We start from the raw sequence: 25,993 nt of genomic DNA on the forward strand, positions 1-25,993 counted from the left end.
TCAGTTTGCCAAGCAAAATTCGACCCCACAATCTAATTGAGGACTTGAAAAACTATTTATCTGAATTTAATGCCAAAGAGAGTAAAAGTAAGCTTCAAAATAAGATACCAAATTAAATGGCATAAAGTTTGAAAATCAATGCTGGTCGATAATACTGCTTGAATTACAATGGTGCACAGAATGATTCCTCGGAAGAACGAATTGGCGGCAACGGTTAGGTAACAAACTTATTGCTATTGGCTCGATCAAAGTGAAATGATGGGATATTCAGCCATTATCATCTGTAGTATATCCCGCTCTTCAATTTTGCTTCAACTGATGTTAAGAAGGTGGCGATGGCCTGATGAAATTCACTCTGGCACCTGACGTCTGACGTAACAACCAGGTTCGATGGTTATAATGATTGCACCGCTCGAGAAACCAGGATCCTTGCCACCTAAACGTTTTGACCATCAGGTAAGGCATAATTTTCCTCGTGTTATCAAAGTTTAAACTTCGAGCCTGCTGACAAAAAAACGAATTTAATCATTGAATCCATGTTAAAATATTGTAATTGTCAAAGATTACGTAATTAGAAATTTACCTACATGCTTCCATGCCTGACAAGTTTAGTCCCGCTTTGACAATGAATTATTTCATACCTGAAAATATTACAAGCTATTATTATCAGACTGGAACTTTTGGTATTTTTGGATACTACTAATTTCCAATAAAATGCACAAAACATATATCGTTAATGGAAGAAGAAAGTTTCTTTCTTCTATAATCAACCTCCTGGTCACGAATACTTCACAAATAAATCGTTAATGAGACGCATTTTTAATTTTATGTAAATAAAAAATCTGTCCACAATAAACATTGTTTTTACTCACCTACCTTTGTTTGTCCAGACTCCCACTTGTTAATGACATTTCACATTGAATTTCAGATTTTTTCTTTCAATAAATAACATCCAATTTCTGTATCATTTGATATTTGCGTCGGTTGAATATTTTCCGATATCGACCACGGTATTGCTGAACGATAGTATTCTTAGACAATTCGCGCTACGTAAAAATAAACAGCAACATAACCTCAATCCGCGGTTTTATGCACGAGAGATTTACAGCTCTTGAGTCTTGTCTCATTTTGTGTACGTTGGCCCCCTGCTCAGTAGACGAAAACATCGCCGCGGGGCGATTTCACCGACCAATGAGATTGAATTATTTGGCGCATGCGCATTGTATGTATAGTTTCAAGAGATTGTCCCCGTATATAATATATATATAGGTAGATCCATTACTTTTCGACCGCAGCCTGCGGGCTTGGGTCAGCGATTCGGCTGCTGATTTTTTTCAAGAAAATAGGTTAAAAAAAAGACGATTCTCCAAATTTGAGCTTAATATAAGAAAATCTGGTGGCTATAGAAATTTTTTGAGTTTTTAATAATTCAATTTTTTAGTTATTTTTACGATTTTTTCATGCGAGCTCTATAGGAATTAAAGACTCGAATGAAACGGCGTTCTCCTTTTCTGACCTTTTATTTTAGAGAAAAAAATAGTTTTTTACTCTAAAGCGAAATCCAGTTTGATTAGGACCCTTTTCATGAACTACTATTTTAGCAAAATTTCGCATAAATTTGAAACGCTGCCAAGTCAAGAATTTTCCAAGTAGACGGTCAATCGACGGCTCAAATTTTTCGTTTAGGTATATTTTATCACTACCCACACGAATTATTATTAATTACCACGTTCCTTTTTATATACGACCTCGCAAAACCAACTGATTGCCGAAAAATTGCTGTTTTCAGATAGCTGTAACTTTTTTCTATCAACTCGAAATCGCTTGAAATTTTCAGGGAATATACTTCATTCTATCCCCAAATAACACTGGAAATTTCCAGCTAGGAGTTGAAGTTGTTAACGAGCTGTGAATTTTCAAAATGTTCAAGTTTCCCACATAATATTTCATATTTCATGGCATTATCAAAGACTTCTTGAATTGCACGTGGAAAATTTACACTTGTCGATTATTAACCTGAATAAAAAAAACATGAAGAGCTTGCAAAACTACATACTGAAGTAATGTTATAAAAATATGACTTACATCCCTATAATTTGTATCGCCTTAAAAAAAAAACTCATAGACTGCGAGAATAGGATATTTATAGTAGTATAAAATATTTTTACTTATCATTCGTATTGTAATTATTTATTTGAAATCAAACATTTGTTTCTTTGTGTCCCATGAAGTCATACTCATTTCAATACTTGTTATATGTATAGTTGATAATGCCATGAAATATGAAATATTATGTGGGAAACTTGAACATTTTGAAAATTCACAGCTCGTTAACAACTTCGACTCCTAGCTGGAAATTTTTAGCATTATTTGGGGACAGAATTAAGTATATTCCCTGAAAATTTCAAGCGATTTCGAGTTGATAAAAAAAAGTTACAGCTATCCGAAAACAGCGATTTTTCAGAAATCAGTTGGTTTTGCGAGGCCGTATATAAAAAGGAACGTGGTAATTAATAATAATTCGTGTAGGTAGTGATAAAATATACCTAGACGAAAAATTTGAGCCGTCGATTGGCCGTCTACTTGGAAAATTCTTGACTTGGCAGCGTTTCAAATTTATGCGAAATTTTGCTAAAATAGTAGTTCATGAAAAGGGTCCTAATTAAACTGGATTTCGCTTTAGAGTAAAAAACTATTTTTTTCCTTAAAACACAAGGTCAGAAAAGGGGAATGCCGTTTCATTCGAGTCTTTAAGTCCCATAGAGCTTGCATGAAAAAATCGTGAAAATAACTAAAAAATTGAATTATTAAAAACTACAAAAATTTCTATGGCCACCAGATTTTTTCATATTAAGCTGAAATTTGGAGAATCGTTTTTTTTTTAACCTATTTTCTTGAAAAAAATCAGCAGCCGAATCGCTGACCCAAGCCCGCAGGCTGCGGTCGAAAAGTAATGGATCTACCCATATATGTTCTATAAAGTACTCACAAAAGTAGAAACTCGTTGAAATCTTTGGGTTTTCGAATAAGCACTTCTTTTGAAGAAGATTTATCTTGACCTTGGAGATTTGTTGATTAAAGTTATTCTTGGATATGAAGGTCACAAAACGAAACACTTTTTATCGTGTTAACGTTTCGGCCCTGGTGGGGGCCCTCCTCAGAACAATTTTATTTAAATATCTGTCACGAACAAAATGAAAAATGATATACAAATAGGTTTGACAAAGTAAGACATATTGATGTAAATAATATGCAAGGTGTTGAAGCAAATATAAAAGAGAGATTACCTCATATGCGATAACACTTCCAATTACATAAATGCGTGTTGATGATTGAAGAATAAATAGAACAAAAAGGCAAAAACGACAAAATACGAAACACACTACGTTAGCGACACGTAACTCCCACGAATTCATAATTATAGTTGGTTTGTTAAAAGAATTAAAATACACAGCCGTTACGGTTGAGTCAAAGCACATGAGCACAGTGGAACGTCTAGTGTGTAGTGGGAAGAGGTCGATCTCAAAAGTTATCAGAGCAACGCAGAGTCAACGGGTTAAACGGAAAACAAAATTTTTTTGTGTTAAGAAGATAAAATCGAGAGCAAGCTCAGTCGGTAATGGACAAATTACGATGGTCGTATCACAGAGGTGTAAATATTGCTTAGGTGTTCTATGTCTTGTTTACGGTTGACAGAATTAGGATGTGCTACAATATTGCACATTTCCAACAGAAGCCTATTATAATACAAAGGTTCAACATCAATAATACTAGCTTGAGAATAGTTAAAAGAGTGGTCGAAATCGATGGCATGTCTCGTCAATGCGGTATAATTATCCTCATGTTTGTGGATATTGCGTCTATGTTCGGTTATCCTGGTGTGTAGTTGTCTACTAGTTTGGCCTATGTAAGCCTTGTTGCAATGATTGCAAGGTATTTTGTAAACTACACCCGAGCGATTGACCAGGGGTAGGGGGTCTTTACCCGAATCAAACATCGAGGATATATCATGTGCGCATTTACCCACAAATTGAATTTTGTATTTGGAGAATGTTCTATTAAGAGACTCAAACAAACCCGCTACATAAGGGATGGAAATATAGTTTTTTTGAATGGTCTGTGTAGTAGTTGTATCGAGATTGTTGTTAGGGCTGGTAGATGCCAAGATGGAATCATATTTGAACTTTATATGTTTGTTAAGCAGGCGAGATGGATAGTCGTTCTTAAATAGTACCTGCTGAATCAAGGACAAATTTTTATTGTGAAATTCCATGCTTGAGAGTCGAATCGCTCTGTCAACTAAGCAATTGATCGTTCCAATTTTGTATGATTTGGGATGGTGAGAATGGTAATTTAAATACCTTTGTGACCAAGTAGCCTTGTGGAACCAATCAGTTTTAATGAGCTGATTGTCATTGATAATCAGGACATCTAAAAAGCTGATTTGGTGATTAGACTCTGATTCGGACGTAAATTGTAGTCTCGGATGGAAACTATTGAAAACTGAAAGCATTTCTGCGACTTTATGCGAAGGGACAGCTGTAATTATGTCGTCTACGTATCTGAAAAAGAATGAAGGCTTGAAGTCTAGTTTATTAAGACAGTGTTGTTCAAGGTCATCCAAAACCAAATCAGACAAAATTGGAGAGAGCGGTGAGCCCATAGGTAAGCCAAACGTTTGGGCATATATGTTGTGGTTAAATTTAAATATGGCAGCCTTAAAACATATTTGTAATGCTTTTAAGAGTTCATTACGTGGGACCGGAATTTTGTCCACCAGCTGATGCCAGCGCTGTTTGACAGCGTTGATTGCCAGATCTTGTGGTACATTAGTGAATAAGGATATAACATCCAGTGAGACTAAAATATAATCAGCTGGAAGACGAAGGTCCCTAATAGCATTCACCAACGCAAAACTATCTCTTATCCGTGACAAAGGTGGTATGATGTTATTACCTATCCATTTACTAAGGAAACGAGCCAAATTAATCGTCGGACTATCAGTGAAGGACACAATGATTCGTACCGGTGTATCAGGTTTATGGATTTTCGGTAATCCATAAGCTCTAGGTGGTAGACAATCCGTTTTAGCAATTTGACGTCTTAATTGATTAGAGATGAATTTGCTATTGACCCAATCGGTTGTTAGTTTTTTTACTTCTTGTTGCAAAGTAGAAGTGAGATCATATCTAACAACTTTATAGGAATTAATGTTAGATAGTTGTTGCAACATTTTGGCCTCGTACATTGGTTTGTTCATAACAACAGTCTTGTTTCCCTTATCCGCTTTCAAGAAAAGCAAGTCCTTATTGTTGTTTTGGAAGATCTTGGTTTCTTTGATTTTTTTGTGAAGGACATTCTTATCGGCGTTAAGGGGAGCAGGAGTGTTAATGAACTTTTTTATTGTATTGGTGAAATCTTGCCGAGCCGTATTGCGAGAATTAGAAGGAATGCAGGAGATCTTTGATTCAAAATCCGATATGAGTTTATTGGTTGGAATGCGGTTATTCTTAAAAGGAATGCCATATTTAGGTCCCATTTTTAGTACGTCGATAACATTGGCCGGAATCTCGGTGCTACTGAGGTTTACTAACCAATTTTCAGAGGTCGTGTCAATTGGATTAGAATTAAGTCGTTTTTTGTTACTGATCAGACTAGCCAGTTTGTTGATATTAGCCGTCTTGTAAGCGTTGAAGGCCGGTTCTAATTTCAAGTGTTGCGTGTCGAAGAATTTTTTTGACACTTCAACCGGTAATTCAATTAAGATGTCATTCTCCAGCGACAACAAAATATTTTGGCATTTAACGATAGACGCGTGAGCGTCACTAATCTCAAGATTGAGTACCGACCTTTGAAATTTGTATACATTGTGTGTGTAAACAGAACGCGACTTAGACATTTTAAAATTAATACCGTTCGAAATAAGCTTAGGGAATTTTAAATGAGTTGGTAGAATCGATCTTTTCTTGCAGTTGAAAAGAAAGATCCGGTGGTTTTTTAGCTTCAACAAGGACTCGGATATGGTGGCCCAACGTCTCAGCTTCCCCGCCAAGGTCTTTCCGTATGCAAGAGAGATGTCATGAAAAAACCCCATGGTTCCCACGTTTTATTCCGTTAATATGATGAAGAAGATTTATCTTGACCTTGGAGATTTGTTGATTGAAGTTATTCTTGGATATGAAGGTCACAAAACGAAACACTTTTTATCGTGTTAACGTTTCGGCCCTGGTGGGGGCCCTCCTCAGAACAATTTTATTTAAATATCTGTCACGAACAAAATAAAGATTTTGTGGGTAAATGCGCACATGATATATCCTCGATGTTTGATTCGGGTAAAGACCCCCTACCCCTGGTCAATCGCTCGGGTGTAGTTTACAAAATACCTTGCAATCATTGCAACAAGGCTTACATAGGCCAAACTAGTAGACAACTACACACCAGGATAACCGAACATAGACGCAATATCCACAAACATGAGGATAATTATACCGCATTGACGAGACATGCCATCGATTTCGACCACTCTTTTAACTATTCTCAAGCTAGTATTATTGATGTTGAACCTTTGTATTATAATAGGCTTCTGTTGGAAATGTGCAATATTGTAGCACATCCTAATTCTGTCAACCGTAAACAAGACATAGAACACCTAAGCAATATTTACACCTCTGTGATACGACCATCGTAATTTGTCCATTACCGACTGAGCTTGCTCTCGATTTTATCTTCTTAACACAAAAAAATTTTGTTTTCCGTTTAACCCGTTGACTCTGCGTTGCTCTGATAACTTTTGAGATCGACCTCTTCCCACTACACACTAGACGTTCCACTGTGCTCATGTGCTTTGACTCAACCGTAACGGCTGTGTATTTTAATTCTTTTAACAAACCAACTATAATTATGAATTCGTGGGAGTTACGTGTCGCTAACGTAGTGTGTTTCGTATTTTGTCGTTTTTGCCTTTTTGTTCTATTTATTCTTCAATCATCAACACGCATTTATGTAATTGGAAGTGTTATCGCATATGAGGTAATCTCTCTTTTATATTTGCTTCAACACCTTGCATATTATTTACATCAATATGTCTTACTTTGTCAAACCTATTTGTATATCATTTTTCATTTTGTTCGTGACAGATATTTAAATAAAATTGTTCTGAGGAGGGCCCCCACCAGGGCCGAAACGTTAACACGATAAAAAGTGTTTCGTTTTGTGACCTTCATATCCAAGAATAACTTTAATCAAGCACTTCTTTTCACCAGTCACTTCGTCAAACACTTTTTCCTGTACGAGGGATTTTTCAAATGCGAGAGAAGTTTCAAACTGCTATTCGAATTTGTACCAAAGGAGACATGCCCACCCTCCACTGAGCAAAAACCAACCAGCCAATCGTCCATGGGGTGTACGCCACGTGACATGTAAGCAAAAATGTAACGCGGGAACAGTATAAGCAGAGAAAATTTTCTCAAGAGGCTGTTTTTCCCATCAAACGTTGCTCGCTACCTGTTTTTTCGTTGACTGATTTTTCTCCTATCAGATGTCCCACGCTGATGAGGGTGGTGGTGTGCAGGCATAGGCCCGTTCGCCATAGAAGTGTCGTAAAACATTGCTCTAGGTAGCAAGTGTTCGTGGGGTCGAATTTCTCCGAATGGTTAGTTGTTGACTCCAGATTATGCGGACGTAACCCCTCCTCAAACGCTATAAACACAAACCATCCGGTCAAGAGTCGGGAAGACCAGATTTTTTTTCCCACGGGATGTCGCTCGCTACATGCTTTTCGTTAACCGATTTTTCTCATCACATGTCCCACGCTGATTAGGGTTGGGGTGTGCAGGCTCAGACCTGTTTGCCATAAAATTTTTTTATTCTCTGATGGCGGGTTACCACCTGTACCCAGAGCTTGGACCCCCACCACCCCCAAATTCTCGCGATCTATCAGCATAAATTAGCTCAACGCATCCGATGCAAACTCGTCAGTCTTACACGATACGTGCAAGTCAAAAGTTCTACAAAGTTGAAAGTTATAACTATATCATCATCAACATTAAAGCCATGACCACCGAAACATATTCGAATCTCGTCAAGATGATGGAGAATGATGGGGTTGTCACAAATCTCCGGCATAAGAATTTGCAGGCCTTTCTGGTCGACGCGCACGGGCCATCGTTGAGCGATTGAGGCTGGTACTGCGCGAGGAGGGAAATGTGAAGGTTAACCTCACATTACCGTGCAGATTTGAAAACACAAAGCACGATGGGATTGCGGAAGAAGTTAAAAGCTTCAACACCTCCAACACCGCGATCCTCCCCTCGAGCGATATAGACGGTTGGTTTACACACGCAAGGAACGATCTGCTTGTGAAGGTTGAAGATTTTGAACAACGCGATTCGGGGTGGAGCATGATCAAGATCAATATCACCGTAAACATCAACCGGTACCAGCCTCTCGCAGCGGGGCTTTCAGCATTCGTTGAGCTGCCCAAAGATATTCAACGGAAGAGAGCGGTGGTAAACGTGAAAAAAAAAAAAAACATGAAAGATGCCTTCTCTGGGCCACATCTGCAGCCCTCCACCAGGTCAACAACAACACTGAAAGGACTCACCATTATCATCGGTATATTTCCGAGTTGGACCGTACAGGTATCAAATTCCTTGCTACTCTGCACGATCTGAAAAAGTTTGAGAGATTAAATAATTTTCGAATCAATGTATACGCGATAGAATCTCAAACTTTTTCAGATCATGCAAAATTGGAAAAAAGCGTCATCGCGCTAATTTATTTCAGTAAAAATTTGCGTAACGTGAACATTAACACAATTCATCTTCTAATTCTTGAAAGTAACGATCGCCACAAAAATGATATGGCTCACGAGTTCACATCGAGATTCCACTTTGCTTGGATTAAAGATGTTTCACGATTGGTGAGCAAACAATTGTTTCATTATAATGGTCACCTGTTTTTATACGAAAGATGTTTGTGTCACTTTGCCGTGAAACACGCCTACGAAAATCATCGATAAGATTGCATTATGTTAAATAAAGTGCGTATGGAATTTCCCAAGTCTAAACATGTAACATTTTCAAATTTTGAAAACAAAGGCACCGTCCCGTTTATCGTTTACGCCGATCTCGAATGTATATTAAAGTCTGTACGGGTAGATGAATTCCAGAATCACGTCTCAAACTGTGAAATACATGAATTTCAAAAACATGTCCCACACAGTGTAGCAATGTACATTGAGCGTACGATGAGACTTTATCAGAGTTCCATAATAAACGCGGTGCTGATTGCATAGATTGGTTCATGCAGCAGCTTGAAGATTTATCAATTCATGCAGTCACACATGAAAAATATAATTCCGATGGAGTCTCTTACCCAAGTGCAGCGCGATCGTCACACGCGTGCAAAGAATTGTTATATTTGCGAAAAGCCGTTTACCCCTGACGAGAAAAAGTGTCACGATCACTGCCACTTCACGGGTAAATATCGCGGTCCTGCTCATGATCGGTATAATTTAAATTTCAGAGAGACGCATACAATTCCAATAGTTTTTCACAATTTGTCTGGTTACGATACACAGTTTTTAATAAAATCCCTCGCGTCAACTTTTCCCGGTGAAATTACACTGCTACCCATAAATAAGGAAAAATATATATCCTTCAGGAAACGTGTTGATGGGACAATGACGCGCTTGCGATTCATCGATTCGTTTCGATTTATGGCTAGCAGTATCGATAAACTTTCGTCCCACACTATGACCTCGATTCAACGGTCAATGGCGGGACCGACTACACATCTCACCTTGTTAAATCGAGGTTGCGTACGCTTCGCCCAAGCAGTATCTGCGCACAGGCCCTGTAGCGCGATTCTGTAACTCGTTATAAGAATAACGATTCGGAACGCTATCGTAACGATAACGAATTTCGCCGCGTGTAACGACAATCTCATAACGACGGTGCGATTCCGTAACTACGAATAGCGACACTTCGACGTTACAGAATGGGATAACGAATCGTCGTTATGGATACCGACAGGAAGTGACGTATTGTGACAAATCCTTAGTAAGTAACTAGAATTTTATCGAAACTCGCCTTAAAATAGTTGAAATTCGTGCCGCGGTGGCGCGCATGAAGGTTTAAATCGAGGCGCGCATGAAGGTTTAAATCGAGGCGCGCACAATCACTCAGTCACAGTCAGTGCAAATCCATCGTATAGTGAACATTGTAAATATAAATATCATCATTGTTATTATATCTTAACGATCTTAACACCGTTTAATACTTTTAATAAATTTTAATACGAGTAAAAAAATTTATTTGCACTCATACTCTTAAAAGGAGCCCTTTGACCACGTGTCGTGAATCCCCATGCAGCGTTTACTGCTTCTACGTTTTCCTCACTATTCTCTTTGCATGGACCACCATTGGGTTCTTCACGTAGAACCAATATTCTGAAGAGTAAAATTATATAACTACTCCCATTTTTTACTAAAGATCATAACTGTAGCTGTAATATTTTCAATACTTCAAGAAGTCTTTGAGTTTGTTAATTTCATGGAGGCAAAGCTATTTAAAAACAATACCATTTGAAAAAAAATTGAGGTCTAGTTTAGAATAAAGATTTTTCGCGTTTTTATTTTTTGTTCAGGTTAAAAAAGGTGAATATTTTTTATAAAATAAAGTTATACTTTAAAAACACAATTGAATATTTCTTTATGTACAATCAATTGTAAACATTATAGTTGAAGGAATGTAAACTCGAAAAATTGGTGATTTTGAAAAATTAACGACGGAGCCAGGAATCGAACCTGGCGTATAGAGATGCTTGACCGCAGCCTTACTCCTATGAGCCTATGAGATTTTGATGAAATAATATCTGTGCATTGAAGATATTAAAGAAATGAAATGACATGGAATTTTGAAAAAGGTACGCCAAGGCAGTACGTCGGAGCGTAACACCGCCCTGACTCTGTTGTCGTTAATTTCTCTCATCACCTTTGAACATTATACTTGTTGGCAATTTAACCATAAACATCATTCCATATTCTGTATTCTATTCATCCGCATCACGGAAGTTGGGAAATCTTTCTCTCATAATTTGTTGTTGAATTCGTTGAGCCATCGGATCAACATCATTCTCTACGGGATGAGCTATCGGTGCTAGTTGTTCGTCATCTTCATTGTTTAATCGTAGTTGCACTCTCATGTTGTGCAGTACTGCACACGCATTAACAATTTTCGCTGCGAACGCTGGTTTGTACATCAAGACTCGCTGGTATGACAAGCATCTCCATACAGATTTAAAAACTCCAAAAAACCGCTCGACGACGCTTCTAGCCTTACATAGTTGTTGTGTATATTGATGTTGTCGCGTATCTTCAGGAAAATTGGCCAGAGGTGTTAACAGCCAAGGCTCCAACGGATATCGAGCATCACCTGATGGAAAATATATTGATTTAGAAAAAAGTAGACTAAATATAATATGCATATTATGTATATAAAACTCAAACTGAACCTATGCTGCTTTGCTGAGGTGTTGACCAAGATTCATCACAGCTTCTTGAGGCAGGCGAAAAAGGCTGAGAAACTCTTCTCGTGGTAGCTGAAAAGGATTCTGAGCATCTCTCAGTCGCCTTCTTTCCACACGACGTTCGAGTCGACGTAATCTTTCCTCAAGAACGAATACATCCCAAGCAAGGTATTCGATAGCCATGATCCTTTGAGATTGAAGATAATCAAAGAAACAGCGTAAATAATAGACTTAATAGTAGAAATGAATTATTAATCAAATTAATGAATAATTATATTTGTGGAAGCAACTTTGTGGGTTCTTCGGAGCAACACTACAATTTATAGGTTATGTTATTCTTTTTTAGAAAATAATGAAATCTATTCTACAGTTTTTTCTGAAGTCAATCTGCATTGATAATTCCTAATTACTGCAAAATTCAACTTACTTACTTGTTATTTCAAACGTCGTAATTATTTTTCACTTTCGGAGCACTTTTCGAAGCACTTTCTCGGAGTCGAGAAAAATATGGGAAACGCACACCACTCCTCTAGCTCGTGTGCAAAGTGTCGTTATAATGGTCGTTATAGCGTACCGAGGGGGTCTCTGAGCCTCGCTATCCGCTCGCACCGTAACGACATCATAACGACACTTTTCGTTACTAATAACGACAAAACTCGCTAAGAATAGTGTACAGAATCGCATTTGTCGTTATAATAGCGACGCGGTCGGTAGCATAACGAAACTTGTCGTTATGAGTCCATAACGACAGCATAACGAGTTACAGAATCGCGCTACTGGCCGCTGTCGCTAGCAGTGCCGTACAATAAAGCGCGCAATCGCGCCCCTTTCTCTTGATCGTATATTTTGCATTATTATATATATATATGTGTCAAGAATACTGAAATGAATAACGAGGAGGATTATCACCGCTTTATTCTATTCGGTCTCCAGAGAAACTACGGAAAAGATCAATAACAGAATAAACATTGAACATTTTGAATCTGGTTATAAACGTTGAATTTTAAAAAGCTTTGTTCAATAAGTTAAGTTCCGTTTTATCTTGTAAAAGAATAAAAAGGTGGTTCAACATGCGTCCCACCAGTGCAGCCAGATCGTGGGTAGAAGTTACCACCTCTCCGACTCTCTACCCACAGCGCACACAATCACAACTAGTGTGTCCGTGAACAGGCGGTGCCGACGCTACTCGAAAATAGTCGAGAGCGGCCGAAGATCGCTTCTCCTCACGCGTTAACATTCTCCCGTCGACCGGCCAGCATGTGTACTAACACATCTAAGCTGAGCACGTGCGTGAGTAGCCAAGCCAAAAGCGAGGCTTGGAAAAAAATGAAACTAGCGCGAAGCCTGAGAAACTCGCATATGACGTCACGCGACGAATTTTTTTTTTATGTTTTCAGGTTTTTTGCAGCAAAATAATTTATAATTTAATAATTTTAAGCATGAATATTAATAATTAATAATTATTATTATGGTCATTAAAAAGCCTTAATTAATAATAATAATAATTAATATTATTATTATTATTGTTATTATTATTATTATTATTACTAAAATTATTAATTGATCGGGATTCGTGATTTTCTTCTATAGAAATCGTATTTTTGATGCTTTTTCAGTAACTTTCGTCTTGTTTACGTTACTTTTATTTCTTTTTTCAAATAATTTCATATTTTTTTGGGCTCATGGATGAGCCAGTAGAAAAAAAGCCGAAATCGGCAAAAAATTTTCAGCATCAATGGTACGATGACTACCCAGAATGGCGGTTATGGGTTCGGGAAATCCCTTCGGATCGCGCAAAATTTTTTTGCATTGCGTGCAAAAACACGTTTTCATGCGGGTGTAGTGAAATTCTGCGACATTCTAAGTCTGCAGGGCATGTTAAAAATATGCCCTTGATGGCTAAAAGAGTTGCAGATTTTCAAAACACGATGCCTTCAGCATCTGTTTCAGAAGCAACTTGTACTGCTGGTCTTGAATCATTTTCAGTTGATAATGATGCTGATTTTGAATTCAAAGAAAGAGTACAAATTGCTGAAGTTCGTTTCGCGACTTTTCTTGCAGAGAACAACATTTCCATGTCGGCCGCTTCGGAAATGTTGAAATTATTTAAAACGATAGGGAAAGAGCCTGCTGTGCTACAGGCCATGAAAGTCGGTAAAACGAAAGCCACAAAACTCATTGATAAAGTTGTTGGCGTAGTTGAAACCGAGCGAATTGTCGAAATTTTACGCGAAAATCGTTTTTCTGTGCATCTGGACGAAACTTCAGATTGCACAAACGACAAATGGATGGCAGTAATGGTCCGGTACGTTGAGCCAAATACGTTGGCTGTGAAAACTGAATTATTACAATTAATTCATTTAGATGCAGCTGACTGCTCAGCCAATGAGCTTTTCAAATCGTTGAAAAATGAATTTTGTAAAAAACAGATTCCACTGTCCAACATAATTGGCTACGCGAAATCAATGCTGCGAGCATTGCCATTGAATATTTGTGGCTGCAACAAAGCAGGTTTTAAAAATTTTTGCAGGACATCCAGAAGCATTCTCTTTGAATAAGCTTGCAAGCAGTGAACTAATGTCTGTTCACTTTGAAAAAAAGCGTTTACCTTGTTAAATGATTCCAAAGAAAATTGCAAAAAAAGCATGTATGCCTTTGTAAAAGGCATTTTTAGAATTTCGAGGAGTTCTCCTGCTTGCTTACATTTTTCGAATGACATTTCTGTCAAAAAAGCCATCAATGAGTCCCAATTTTTCAAAATTTTAACGATCACGGAATGACGCGACAGCCATCTTGTTTCGGCATAACGGGTGATTTTAGACGGACGATCGGAAAAACTTTTTTGAAATTCACAAAAGATGGCTGTTCTTTTAGGACTCGCATTCAAAAACGACGCAATGTTTTTAATGAAAGAATTAATTTCCTCCGGAATCACGGCATAAGCAGCACTTGCGCTTAATGCGAGGGAATGGCAGATGCATGGTATCGTAACGAGTTGAGGGATTTGTTCCGATAACAATTTACGAACCGATAAATGCTCGCCCATCATCACCGACGCGTTATCGCTCGCGTAGCCAATTATGTTGGACAGTGGAATCTGTTTTTTACAAAATTCATTTTTCAACGATTTGAAAAGCTCATTGGCTGAGCAGTCAGCTGCATCTAAATGAATTAATTGTAATAATTCAGTTTTCACAGCCAACGTATTTGGCTCAACGTACCGGACCATTACTGCCATCCATTTGTCGTTTGTGCAATCTGAAGTTTCGTCCAGATGCACAGAAAAACGATTTTCGCGTAAAATTTCGACAATTCGCTCGGTTTCAACTACGCCAACAACTTTATCAATGAGTTTTGTGGCTTTCGTTTTACCGACTTTCATGGCCTGTAGCACAGCAGGCTCTTTCCCTATCGTTTTAAATAATTTCAACATTTCCGAAGCGGCCGACATGGAAATGTTGTTCTCTGCAAGAAAAGTCGCGAAACGAACTTCAGCAATTTGTACTCTTTCTTTGAATTCAAAATCAGCATCATTATCAACTGAAAATGATTCAAGACCAGCAGTACAAGTTGCTTCTGAAACAGATGCTGAAGGCATCGTGTTTTGAAAATCTGCAACTCTTTTAGCCATCAAGGGCATATTTTTAACATGCCCTGCAGACTTAGAATGTCGCAGAATTTCACTACACCCGCATGAAAACGTGTTTTTGCACGCAATGCAAAAAAATTTTGCGCGATCCGAAGGGATTTCCCGAACCCATAACCGCCATTCTGGGTAGTCATCGTACCATTGATGCTGAAAATTTTTTGCCGATTTCGGCTTTTTTTCTACTGGCTCATCCATGAGCCCAAAAAAATATGAAATTATTTGAAAAAAGAAATAAAAGTAACGTAAACAAGACGAAAGTTACTGAAAAAGCATCAAAAATACGATTTCTATAGAAGAAAATCACGAATCCCGATCAATTAATAATTTTAGTAATAATAATAATAATAATAACAATAATAATAATAATATTAATTATTATTATTATTAATTAAGGCTTTTTAATGACCATAATAATAATTATTAATTATTAATATTCATGCTTAAAATTATTAAATTATAAATTATTTTGCTGCAAAAAACCTGAAAACATAAAAAAAAAATTCGTCGCGTGACGTCATATGCGAGTTTCTCAGGCTTCGCGCTAGTTTCATTTTTTTCCAAGCCTCGCTTTTGGCTTGGCTACTCACGCACGTGCTCAGCTTAGATGTGTTAGTACACATGCTGGCCGGTCGACGGGAGAATGTTAACGCGTGAGGAGAAGCGATCTTCGGCCGCTCTCGACTATTTTCGAGTAGCGTCGGCACCGCCTGTTCACGGACACACTAGTTGTGATTGTGTGCGCTGTGGGTAGAGAGTCGGAGAGGTGGTAACTTCTACCCACGATCTGGCTGCACTGCGTCCCACACGCAAAACACAAAGTTCGCGAGTGTTATCTGGCCATTCTCCGACATCAGAAGTGGGATACCGAAGGGACGCGGAACCATCCATTTCAGAATTACCGTCCGAGACTCCTCAACGCAATTCTGATACTTCGGAAGATCGTTGGCAAATTTTGTTTGAGAATCAAAATAAAAATATGATAGAGTTAATTCGAAAAATGCGAAGTCCAACTGCTGATTCTCATCATGAAGTTACTTTTCCGCTATTCAATCCGGATGAGCAAAATATCAATGCACAAGCTTGGTGCTCGACAGCTAGCTTGTGTATGCAAGAACAGGAACTTCAAGGGAGCAAGTTAGTAAATGCGTTGAGTAAAGCTATGAAAGGATCAGCTGCATCTTGGTTTCCTCAAATCAGCTTTAACGGAATGACTTGGGAACAATTTAAAAACATTTTTCTCGCGCGATATGAAATTATTGAAACTCCCGCGGCGACGTTACTTTCGTTATATTCTGGACAGCCAAATGGAGATGAAAATATCGCTGCATATTCAAGTCGAGTTTTGAGTGTTCTTATTCCACGACTACAACTGATGAATTCCGAAGAAATTGCTGTTTCGATTGTTCTTTCTCACGTGGCTCAGTTGCATCCACGTTTAAAACGCTTGGCTCTTACTACGGAAATAAGTTTTCGAACGAAGTTACAACAAGAACTTATGACAGTTGATTACCGAAAAAGAGCTTTTCCTTTTTCTCAAGCCAGAGAGGGCTCATCGTTCGATTCCAAACGACTGAGATCTTCTGTATCTTCATTAAAATGTTTTCACTGTGGAAAATTTGGACACAAAATATCGGAGTGTCGAAGTCGTTCATTGAGCACCATATCCCGGACAACTTTGGAAATCATTCAAAGAAAATACCCTCCACCGCTGTGAAATCTTCTGTGACGTGCTTCAAATGTGGAGAAGTTGGACATGTTTCTACGAGCTGCAAGAAGTCTTCTGGATCTGGACAAAATACCCTTGCTCAAGGTCAAATGGAGCGTCGTGTTAATTCGTGTTCTATTCAACCGACTTTTGGCGAGTTACTACATTCCGGTGAGAAGTTTTCATTTTGTTTTGATTCCGGTGCTGAACGCTCTCTGATTAAAGAAAGCATTGCTAAAAAATTTTCAGGAAAACGTCAGAACTTTAAAGTCATTCTTTCCGGTATCGGTCCTTCCAGTATTCAAAGTGTCATTCAAATCTTGGCACAAGTGACTATAAATGATCATTGCCTGGAAATTTTATTTCATGTGATTCATGATGATTTTCTTAGTACTGAAATTCTTGTTGGAAGAGAAATATTATCTCTTGGTTACTCAATAGAAATGACAGTTGAAAGTTTAGTTCTAAAAAGAATTCCGAGGGTTAATGTTTGTGAAGTAGACTATCATTCATTTAATTTTGACGAAATGAAAACAGACGTTTCTGAACTTGACAAACGTCTCTTGGTTGATGTTTTAAACAAATTTCGTTCAACTTTCGTCATAGGAACACCTAAATCTAGAGTAACGACCGGACAACTTGAAATTCGCTTGCTAGATCCTAACCGAACCGTGCAAAGACGACCTTATCGTCTTTCGACTGTTGAACGTCAAATAGTGCGAGACAAAATCAAAGAATTACAAGAGGAGAATGTCATCAGACCCAGTTGTTCTCCTTTTGCTAGTCCCATTATTTTAGTTAAAAAAAAAGATGGTTCTGATCGAATGTGTGTTGATTATCGGGAGCTTAACAATAATACGGTGGCTGATAAATATCCGTTACCGCTTATTGCTGATCAGATAGATAGACTAGGAGGTGCTCATTATTTTACATCTCTTGATATGGCTAGCGGTTTCCACCAAGTTCCTATTCACCCAGATTCTATTGAACGGACTGCTTTTGTTACTCCTGACGGGCAGTACGAATATTTAGCAATGCCTTTTGGTTTGAAAAATGCACCTTCTGTTTTTCAGCGAGCAATTAACAAAGCTTTGGGAGATCTAGTGAATACGTCTATTATTTGTTATATGGATGATATTCTCATCCCGTCAGAAACAATTACTGAGGGTATTCGAAAATTAGAAGTTGTTTGAGCGGCTTTGACTAAAGCTGGATTTTCAGTCAATCTAAAGAAATGTTCATTTTTGAAAACGAAAATAGAATTTCTTGGTTATCAAGTTTCGGCAGGAGAAATTCGACCAAATCCTCGCAAGGTTATCGCGTTGACTGCACTCCCGCCTCCTCAAACTGTTACTCAACTTAGACAATTTATTGGACTTGCCTCGTATTTTCGGCAATTTATAAAAGGGTTTTCTAAACTTGTTTGTCCTTTGTATAAACTTACTAATGGAAAGGGTAGGATTGATTGGAAACCTGAATTTGAGGGAATTCGAAAAAAAATTGTTTCTCACCTGACGAGTTCTCCTCTTTTAATGATTTTTGATCCAAATTTTACTATAGAATTACATACAGATGCTAGCTCAGTTGGTTACGGTGCAATTTTCATCCAAAAAGTTGGTGGAAAGGCCCATGTTGTAGCTTATTTTAGCAAAAGAACTACAGAAATAGAGTCGCGATATCATTCGTATGAATTGGAAACACTTGCTGTTGTGAATGCTATTAGGCATTTTCGTCATTATTTACATGGTAGAAAATTTACAGTAGTTACAGATTGTAATTCTCTCAAGGCATCTCGTGCCAAACTTGACTTATCCCCAAGAGTTTATAGATGGTGGGCATTTTTACAGTCATTCGACTTTGATATTGTTTATCGAGAAGGAAAAAATCTGTTACATGCAGATTTCTTTTCTCGAAATCCTTTACCTGAGAATGACAAACTGAATGTTGAAACTGTTGAGCAAAAACGTATAAATTTTTCAAAAATTTCTCACGGTTGGTTACAAGCGGAGCAGCAGAAGGATGCCGAAATTCGTGATCTTATTTCTAAATTAGAAAACGATGAGCTTGACTCAAATGTTTCTAACACATACGAACTTGAATCTGGAATTTTGTTCAGCAAAATACAGCGCAATAATGACACTCGTATTTTACCAATAATCCCTAAAGCTTTTCAGTGGTCTATAATAAATCATGTTCATGAATCGATTATTCATTTGGGATGGCATAAAACTTTAGAGAAGGCTTACCAACATTATTGGTTTTCTAATATGTCCAAATATTTCCGAAAATTTGTTGAAAATTGCGTTACTTACCGAATTTCCAAATCTACTTCTGGTAAAATTCAAGCTGAATTACATCCAATCCCAAAGAGTATTCCTTGGCATACTCTTCATATTGATGTTACTGGAAAGCTTAGTGGCAAAAGTAATATTAAAGAATATGTTTTTGTGTTTATTAAGTTTTTTGCATTTACTAAGTTTGTTTTTCTTTACCATACTCTTTTTATTGATGCTGTAAGTGCTATAGAAGCTTTAAAATCAATCGTCACATTATTTGGAGCACCGGTTCGTGTGATTGCTGATCAGGGGAGATGTTTTGCAAACAAAAATTTTCGTGATTTTTGTGCTTCCCATTGCATTAATCTTCATTTGATTGCTACTGGTACTAGTCGAGGCAATGGTCAAGTCGAACGTGTTATGAGTACACTTAAAAATATGCTCACTTCTGTTGAGGTTGATAATAATAGATCTTGGCAGGATTCTCTTGGAGATATTCAACTGGCACTGAATTGTTCCGTCAGTAGTGTGACTAAAGCTACTCCTCTGGAATTGATGATTGGTCGCGTAGCCAGACCGTTGAATCTGTTACCGATTACTGATTGTGAAAAAGAATTTGACTTATCGGAAATCAGAGAGCGAGCAGCCAATATGATTGAGATTAACTCGCAAATTGAAAAATGGCGATTTGATGCCCGAAAGGCAAAATTTTTAAAATTTTCTGTTGGGGATTATGTTTTGATTGAAAATCACGAAAGAAATCAAACAAAATTGAATTCAAAATTTAAAGGGCCATTTCGTGTTATTGAAGTGTTAGACGGAGATCGGTACATTTTAAAATCTCTAAATTGTAATCGAACGTATAAATACGCTCATGACCGTCTTCGAGCAATGCCTGACTGTTCTGTACCTTCAGAATTGGATATCGATTTTGATAAATCTTCTGAAGAGTCATTGAGTATTCAAGGTATTAAATTACAAATTTAATGTGTCATTTTTGGATTAATAACCTGTGACATCCTTGTTGGCGCACCTGTTATAAGAAATTCATCAGAATATTGGAGTAGGAAATGATTGTCATTCCCTTCGGTTTGAGCTTGATCCTAGTGCACACATTCATTACGCTTATTAATTGCAATTAAAAAAAAAAAAACCTTACTCATTTCGGTGAGCGGAGATGGCGCAATGTAACGGCTAATGGTGTGGTGCTGTCGCATGAGGCGACTGTGTGTGGAAATGTTGATGTATGGACGGCTTGACGTTGTCATACGGTCACATATGTGAAGCCCAATTGATAATTGGCAATGTGTGTGGAAATTACATGTTTGGATAAGAATATAAGTCTCATGAGAGGAATGGAAGTCTTTTGAGAAGATTGTAGTTCTTGCTCTTGTGGAAAGAAGATGATTTCTATGAAATGGGGTGTTGTCAACGGTTTGTCACCGGACTTGTTATTTAGTACAACTTATGGATTTTTTAAAGCACATCGTCTCTGATTTTTGGAATGGTAATATGATCATAATATATATATATGTCGAAGAATGGCCGGATAACACTCGCGAACTTTGTGTTTTGCGTGTGGGACGCATGTTGAACCACCTTTTTATTCTTTTACAAGATAAAACGGAACTCAACTTATTGAACAAAGCTTTTTAAAATTCAACGTTTATAACCAGATATATATATCATATTACCATTCCAAAAATCAGAGACGATGTGCTTTAAAAAATCCATAAGTTGTACTAAATAACAAGTCCGGTGACAAACCGTTGACAACACCCCATTTCATAGAAATCATCTTCTTTCCACAAGAGCAAGAACTACAATCTTCTCAAAAGACTTCCATTCCTCTCATGAGACTTATATTCTTATCCAAACATGTAATTTCCACACACATTGCCAATTATCAATTGGGCTTCACATATGTGACCGTATGACAACGTCAAGCCGTCCATACATCAACATTTCCACACACAGTCGCCTCATGCGACAGCACCACACCATTAGCCGTTACATTGCGCCATCTCCGCTCACCGAAATGAGTAAGGTTTTTTTTTTTTTAATTGCAATTAATAAGCGTAATGAATGTGTGCACTAGGATCAAGCTCAAACCGAAGGGAATGACAATCATTTCCTACTCCAATATTCTGATGAATTTCTTATAACAGGTGCGCCAACAAGGATGTCACAGGTTATTAATCCAAAAATGACACATTAAATTTGTAATTTAATACCTTGAATACTCAATGACTCTTCAGAAGATTTATCAAAATCGATATCCAATTCTGAAGGTACAGAACAGTCAGGCATTGCTCGAAGACGGTCATGAGCGTATTTATACGTTCGATTACAATTTAGAGATTTTAAAATGTACCGATCTCCGTCTAACACTTCAATAACACGAAATGGCCCTTTAAATTTTGAATTCAATTTTGTTTGATTTCTTTCGTGATTTTCAATCAAAACATAATCCCCAACAGAAAATTTTAAAAATTTTGCCTTTCGGGCATCAAATCGCCATTTTTCAATTTGCGAGTTAATCTCAATCATATTGGCTGCTCGCTCTCTGATTTCCGATAAGTCAAATTCTTTTTCACAATCAGTAATCGGTAACAGATTCAACGGTCTGGCTACGCGACCAATCATCAATTCCAGAGGAGTAGCTTTAGTCACACTACTGACGGAACAATTCAGTGCCAGTTGAATATCTCCAAGAGAATCCTGCCAAGATCTATTATTATCAACCTCAACAGAAGTGAGCATATTTTTAAGTGTACTCATAACACGTTCGACTTGACCATTGCCTCGACTAGTACCAGTAGCAATCAAATGAAGATTAATGCAATGGGAAGCACAAAAATCACGAAAATTTTTGTTTGCAAAACATCTCCCCTGATCAGCAATCACACGAACCGGTGCTCCAAATAATGTGACGATTGATTTTAAAGCTTCTATAGCACTTACAGCATCAATAAAAAGAGTATGGTAAAGAAAAACAAACTTAGTAAATGCAAAAAACTTAATAAACACAAAAACATATTCTTTAATATTACTTTTGCCACTAAGCTTCCCAGTAACATCAATATGAAGAGTATGCCAAGGAATACTCTTTGGGATTGGATGTAATTCAGCTTGAATTTTACCAGAAGTAGATTTGGAAATTCGGTAAGTAACGCAATTTTCAACAAATTTTCGGACATATTTGGACATATTAGAAAACCAATAATGTTGGTAAGCCTTCTCTAAAGTTTTATGCCATCCCAAATGAATAATCGATTCATGAACATGATTTATTATAGACCACTGAAAAGCTTTAGGGATTATTGGTAAAATACGAGTGTCATTATTGCGCTGTATTTTGCTGAACAAAATTCCAGATTCAAGTTCGTATGTGTTAGAAACATTTGAGTCAAGCTCATCGTTTTCTAATTTAGAAATAAGATCACGAATTTCGGCATCCTTCTGCTGCTCCGCTTGTAACCAACCGTGAGAAATTTTTGAAAAATTTATACGTTTTTGCTCAACAGTTTCAACATTCAGTTTGTCATTCTCAGGTAAAGGATTTCGAGAAAAGAAATCTGCATGTAACAGATTTTTTCCTTCTCGATAAACAATATCAAAGTCGAATGACTGTAAAAATGCCCACCATCTATAAACTCTTGGGGATAAGTCAAGTTTGGCACGAGATGCCTTGAGAGAATTACAATCTGTAACTACTGTAAATTTTCTACCATGTAAATAATGACGAAAATGCCTAATAGCATTCACAACAGCAAGTGTTTCCAATTCATACGAATGATATCGCGACTCTATTTCTGTAGTTCTTTTGCTAAAATAAGCTACAACATGGGCCTTTCCACCAACTTTTTGGATGAAAATTGCACCGTAACCAACTGAGCTAGCATCTGTATGTAATTCTATAGTAAAATTTGGATCAAAAATCATTAAAAGAGGAGAACTCGTCAGGTGAGAAACAATTTTTTTTCGAATTCCCTCAAATTCAGGTTTCCAATCAATCCTACCCTTTCCATTAGTAAGTTTATACAAAGGACAAACAAGTTTAGAAAACCCTTTTATAAATTGCCGAAAATACGAGGCAAGTCCAATAAATTGTCTAAGTTGAGTAACAGTTTGAGGAGGCGGGAGTGCAGTCAACGCGATAACCTTGCGAGGATTTGGTCGAATTTCTCCTGCCGAAACTTGATAACCAAGAAATTCTATTTTCGTTTTCAAAAATGAACATTTCTTTAGATTGACTGAAAATCCAGCTTTAGTCAAAGCCGCTCAAACAACTTCTAATTTTCGAATACCCTCAGTAATTGTTTCTGACGGGATGAGAATATCATCCATATAACAAATAATAGACGTATTCACTAGATCTCCCAAAGCTTTGTTAATTGCTCGCTGAAAAACAGAAGGTGCATTTTTCAAACCAAAAGGCATTGCTAAATATTCGTACTGCCCGTCAGGAGTAACAAAAGCAGTCCGTTCAATAGAATCTGGGTGAATAGGAACTTGGTGGAAACCGCTAGCCATATCAAGAGATGTAAAATAATGAGCACCTCCTAGTCTATCTATCTGATCAGCAATAAGCGGTAACGGATATTTATCAGCCACCGTATTATTGTTAAGCTCCCGATAATCAACACACATTCGATCAGAACCATCTTTTTTTTTAACTAAAATAATGGGACTAGCAAAAGGAGAACAACTGGGTCTGATGACATTCTCCTCTTGTAATTCTTTGATTTTGTCTCGCACTATTTGACGTTCAACAGTCGAAAGACGATAAGGTCGTCTTTGCACGGTTCGGTTAGGATCTAGCAAGCGAATTTCAAGTTGTCCGGTCGTTACTCTAGATTTAGGTGTTCCTATGACGAAAGTTGAACGAAATTTGTTTAAAACATCAACCAAGAGACGTTTGTCAAGTTCAGAAACGTCTGTTTTCATTTCGTCAAAATTAAATGAATGATAGTCTACTTCACAAACATTAACCCTCGGAATTCTTTTTAGAACTAAACTTTCAACTGTCATTTCTATTGAGTAACCAAGAGATAATATTTCTCTTCCAACAAGAATTTCAGTACTAAGAAAATCATCATGAATCACATGAAATAAAATTTCCAGGCAATGATCATTTATAGTCACTTGTGCCAAGATTTGAATGACACTTTGAATACTGGAAGGACCGATACCGGAAAGAATGACTTTAAAGTTCTGACGTTTTCCTGAAAATTTTTTAGCAATGCTTTCTTTAATCAGAGAGCGTTCAGCACCGGAATCAAAACAAAATGAAAACTTCTCACCGGAATGTAGTAACTCGCCAAAAGTCGGTTGAATAGAACACGAATTAACACGACGCTCCATTTGACCTTGAGCAAGGGTATTTTGTCCAGATCCAGAAGACTTCTTGCAGCTCGTAGAAACATGTCCAACTTCTCCACATTTGAAGCACGTCACAGAAGATTTCACAGCGGTGGAGGGTATTTTCTTTGAATGATTTCCAAAGTTGTCCGGGATATGGTGCTCAATGAACGACTTCGACACTCCGATATTTTGTGTCCAAATTTTCCACAGTGAAAACATTTTAATGAAGATACAGAAGATCTCAGTCGTTTGGAATCGAACGATGAGCCCTCTCTGGCTTGAGAAAAAGGAAAAGCTCTTTTTCGGTAATCAACTGTCATAAGTTCTTGTTGTAACTTCGTTCGAAAACTTATTTCCGTAGTAAGAGCCAAGCGTTTTAAACGTGGATGCAACTGAGCCACGTGAGAAAGAACAATCGAAACAGCAATTTCTTCGGAATTCATCAGTTGTAGTCGTGGAATAAGAACACTCAAAACTCGACTTGAATATGCAGCGATATTTTCATCTCCATTTGGCTGTCCAGAATATAACGAAAGTAACGTCGCCGCGGGAGTTTCAATAATTTCATATCGCGCGAGAAAAATGTTTTTAAATTGTTCCCAAGTCATTCCGTTAAAGCTGATTTGAGGAAACCAAGATGCAGCTGATCCTTTCATAGCTTTACTCAACGCATTTACTAACTTGCTCCCTTGAAGTTCCTGTTCTTGCATACACAAGCTAGCTGTCGAGCACCAAGCTTGTGCATTGATATTTTGCTCATCCGGATTGAATAGCGGAAAAGTAACTTCATGATGAGAATCAGCAGTTGGACTTCGCATTTTTCGAATTAACTCCATCATATTTTTATTTTGATTCTCAAACAAAATTTGCCAACGATCTTCCGAAGTATCAGAATTGCGTTGAGGAGTCTCGGACGGTAATTCTGAAATGGATGGTTCCGCGTCCCTTCGGTATCCCACTTCTGATGTCGGAGAATGGCCAGATAACACTCGCGAACTTTGTGTTTTGCGTGTGGGACGCATGATGAACCACCTTTTCATTCTTTTACAAGATAAAAACGGAACTTAACTTATTGAACAAAGCTTTTAAAATTCAACGTTTATAACAAGATTCAAAATGCTCAATGTTTATTCTGTTATCGATCTTTGCCGTAGTTCCTCTGGAGACCGAATAGAAGAAAGCGGTGATAATCCTTCTCGTTATTCATTTCATTATCCTTGACATGTATATATATATATATATATATATATATATATATATATATATATATATATATATATATATTGAGTCGGTTAAAAAAAGGCATTCTTTTTAGATTTCGCTCTTCTCCGACATTTTCACACTTTTTCACTAAAAAATAAGTCACGTGAAAGGGCTGAGCTGAAAAAAATTTTTTACTACCGCCTCAACGACTGAAATTTTGAAAAATGTCTATTTTCGGGAATTTCAAAATTGAGATATCCTTGA

At 37.4% G+C, this 25,993-nt stretch overlaps 1 protein-coding gene and 1 long non-coding RNA gene across 4 annotated transcripts in view; both read right to left on the reverse strand.

Moving 5' to 3' along the window:
- Tg (transglutaminase) overlaps positions 1-25,993 on the reverse strand; it is a 519,386-nt gene that overhangs the window by 12,372 nt on the left and 481,021 nt on the right. The window lies entirely within an intron of this gene.
- LOC124210643 (uncharacterized) lies at positions 10,688-12,308 on the reverse strand. The gene is made up of 3 exons (XR_006881274.2): positions 11,961-12,308; positions 11,515-11,716; positions 10,688-11,435 (listed from the first exon to the last, which is right to left on the reverse strand). It is a non-coding gene; the product is annotated as an uncharacterized lncRNA (long non-coding RNA).

The sequence above is a fragment of the Neodiprion pinetum genome, chromosome 1 (assembly GCF_021155775.2).
Source record: "Neodiprion pinetum isolate iyNeoPine1 chromosome 1, iyNeoPine1.2, whole genome shotgun sequence".
NCBI lineage: Eukaryota > Metazoa > Arthropoda > Insecta > Hymenoptera > Diprionidae > Neodiprion > Neodiprion pinetum.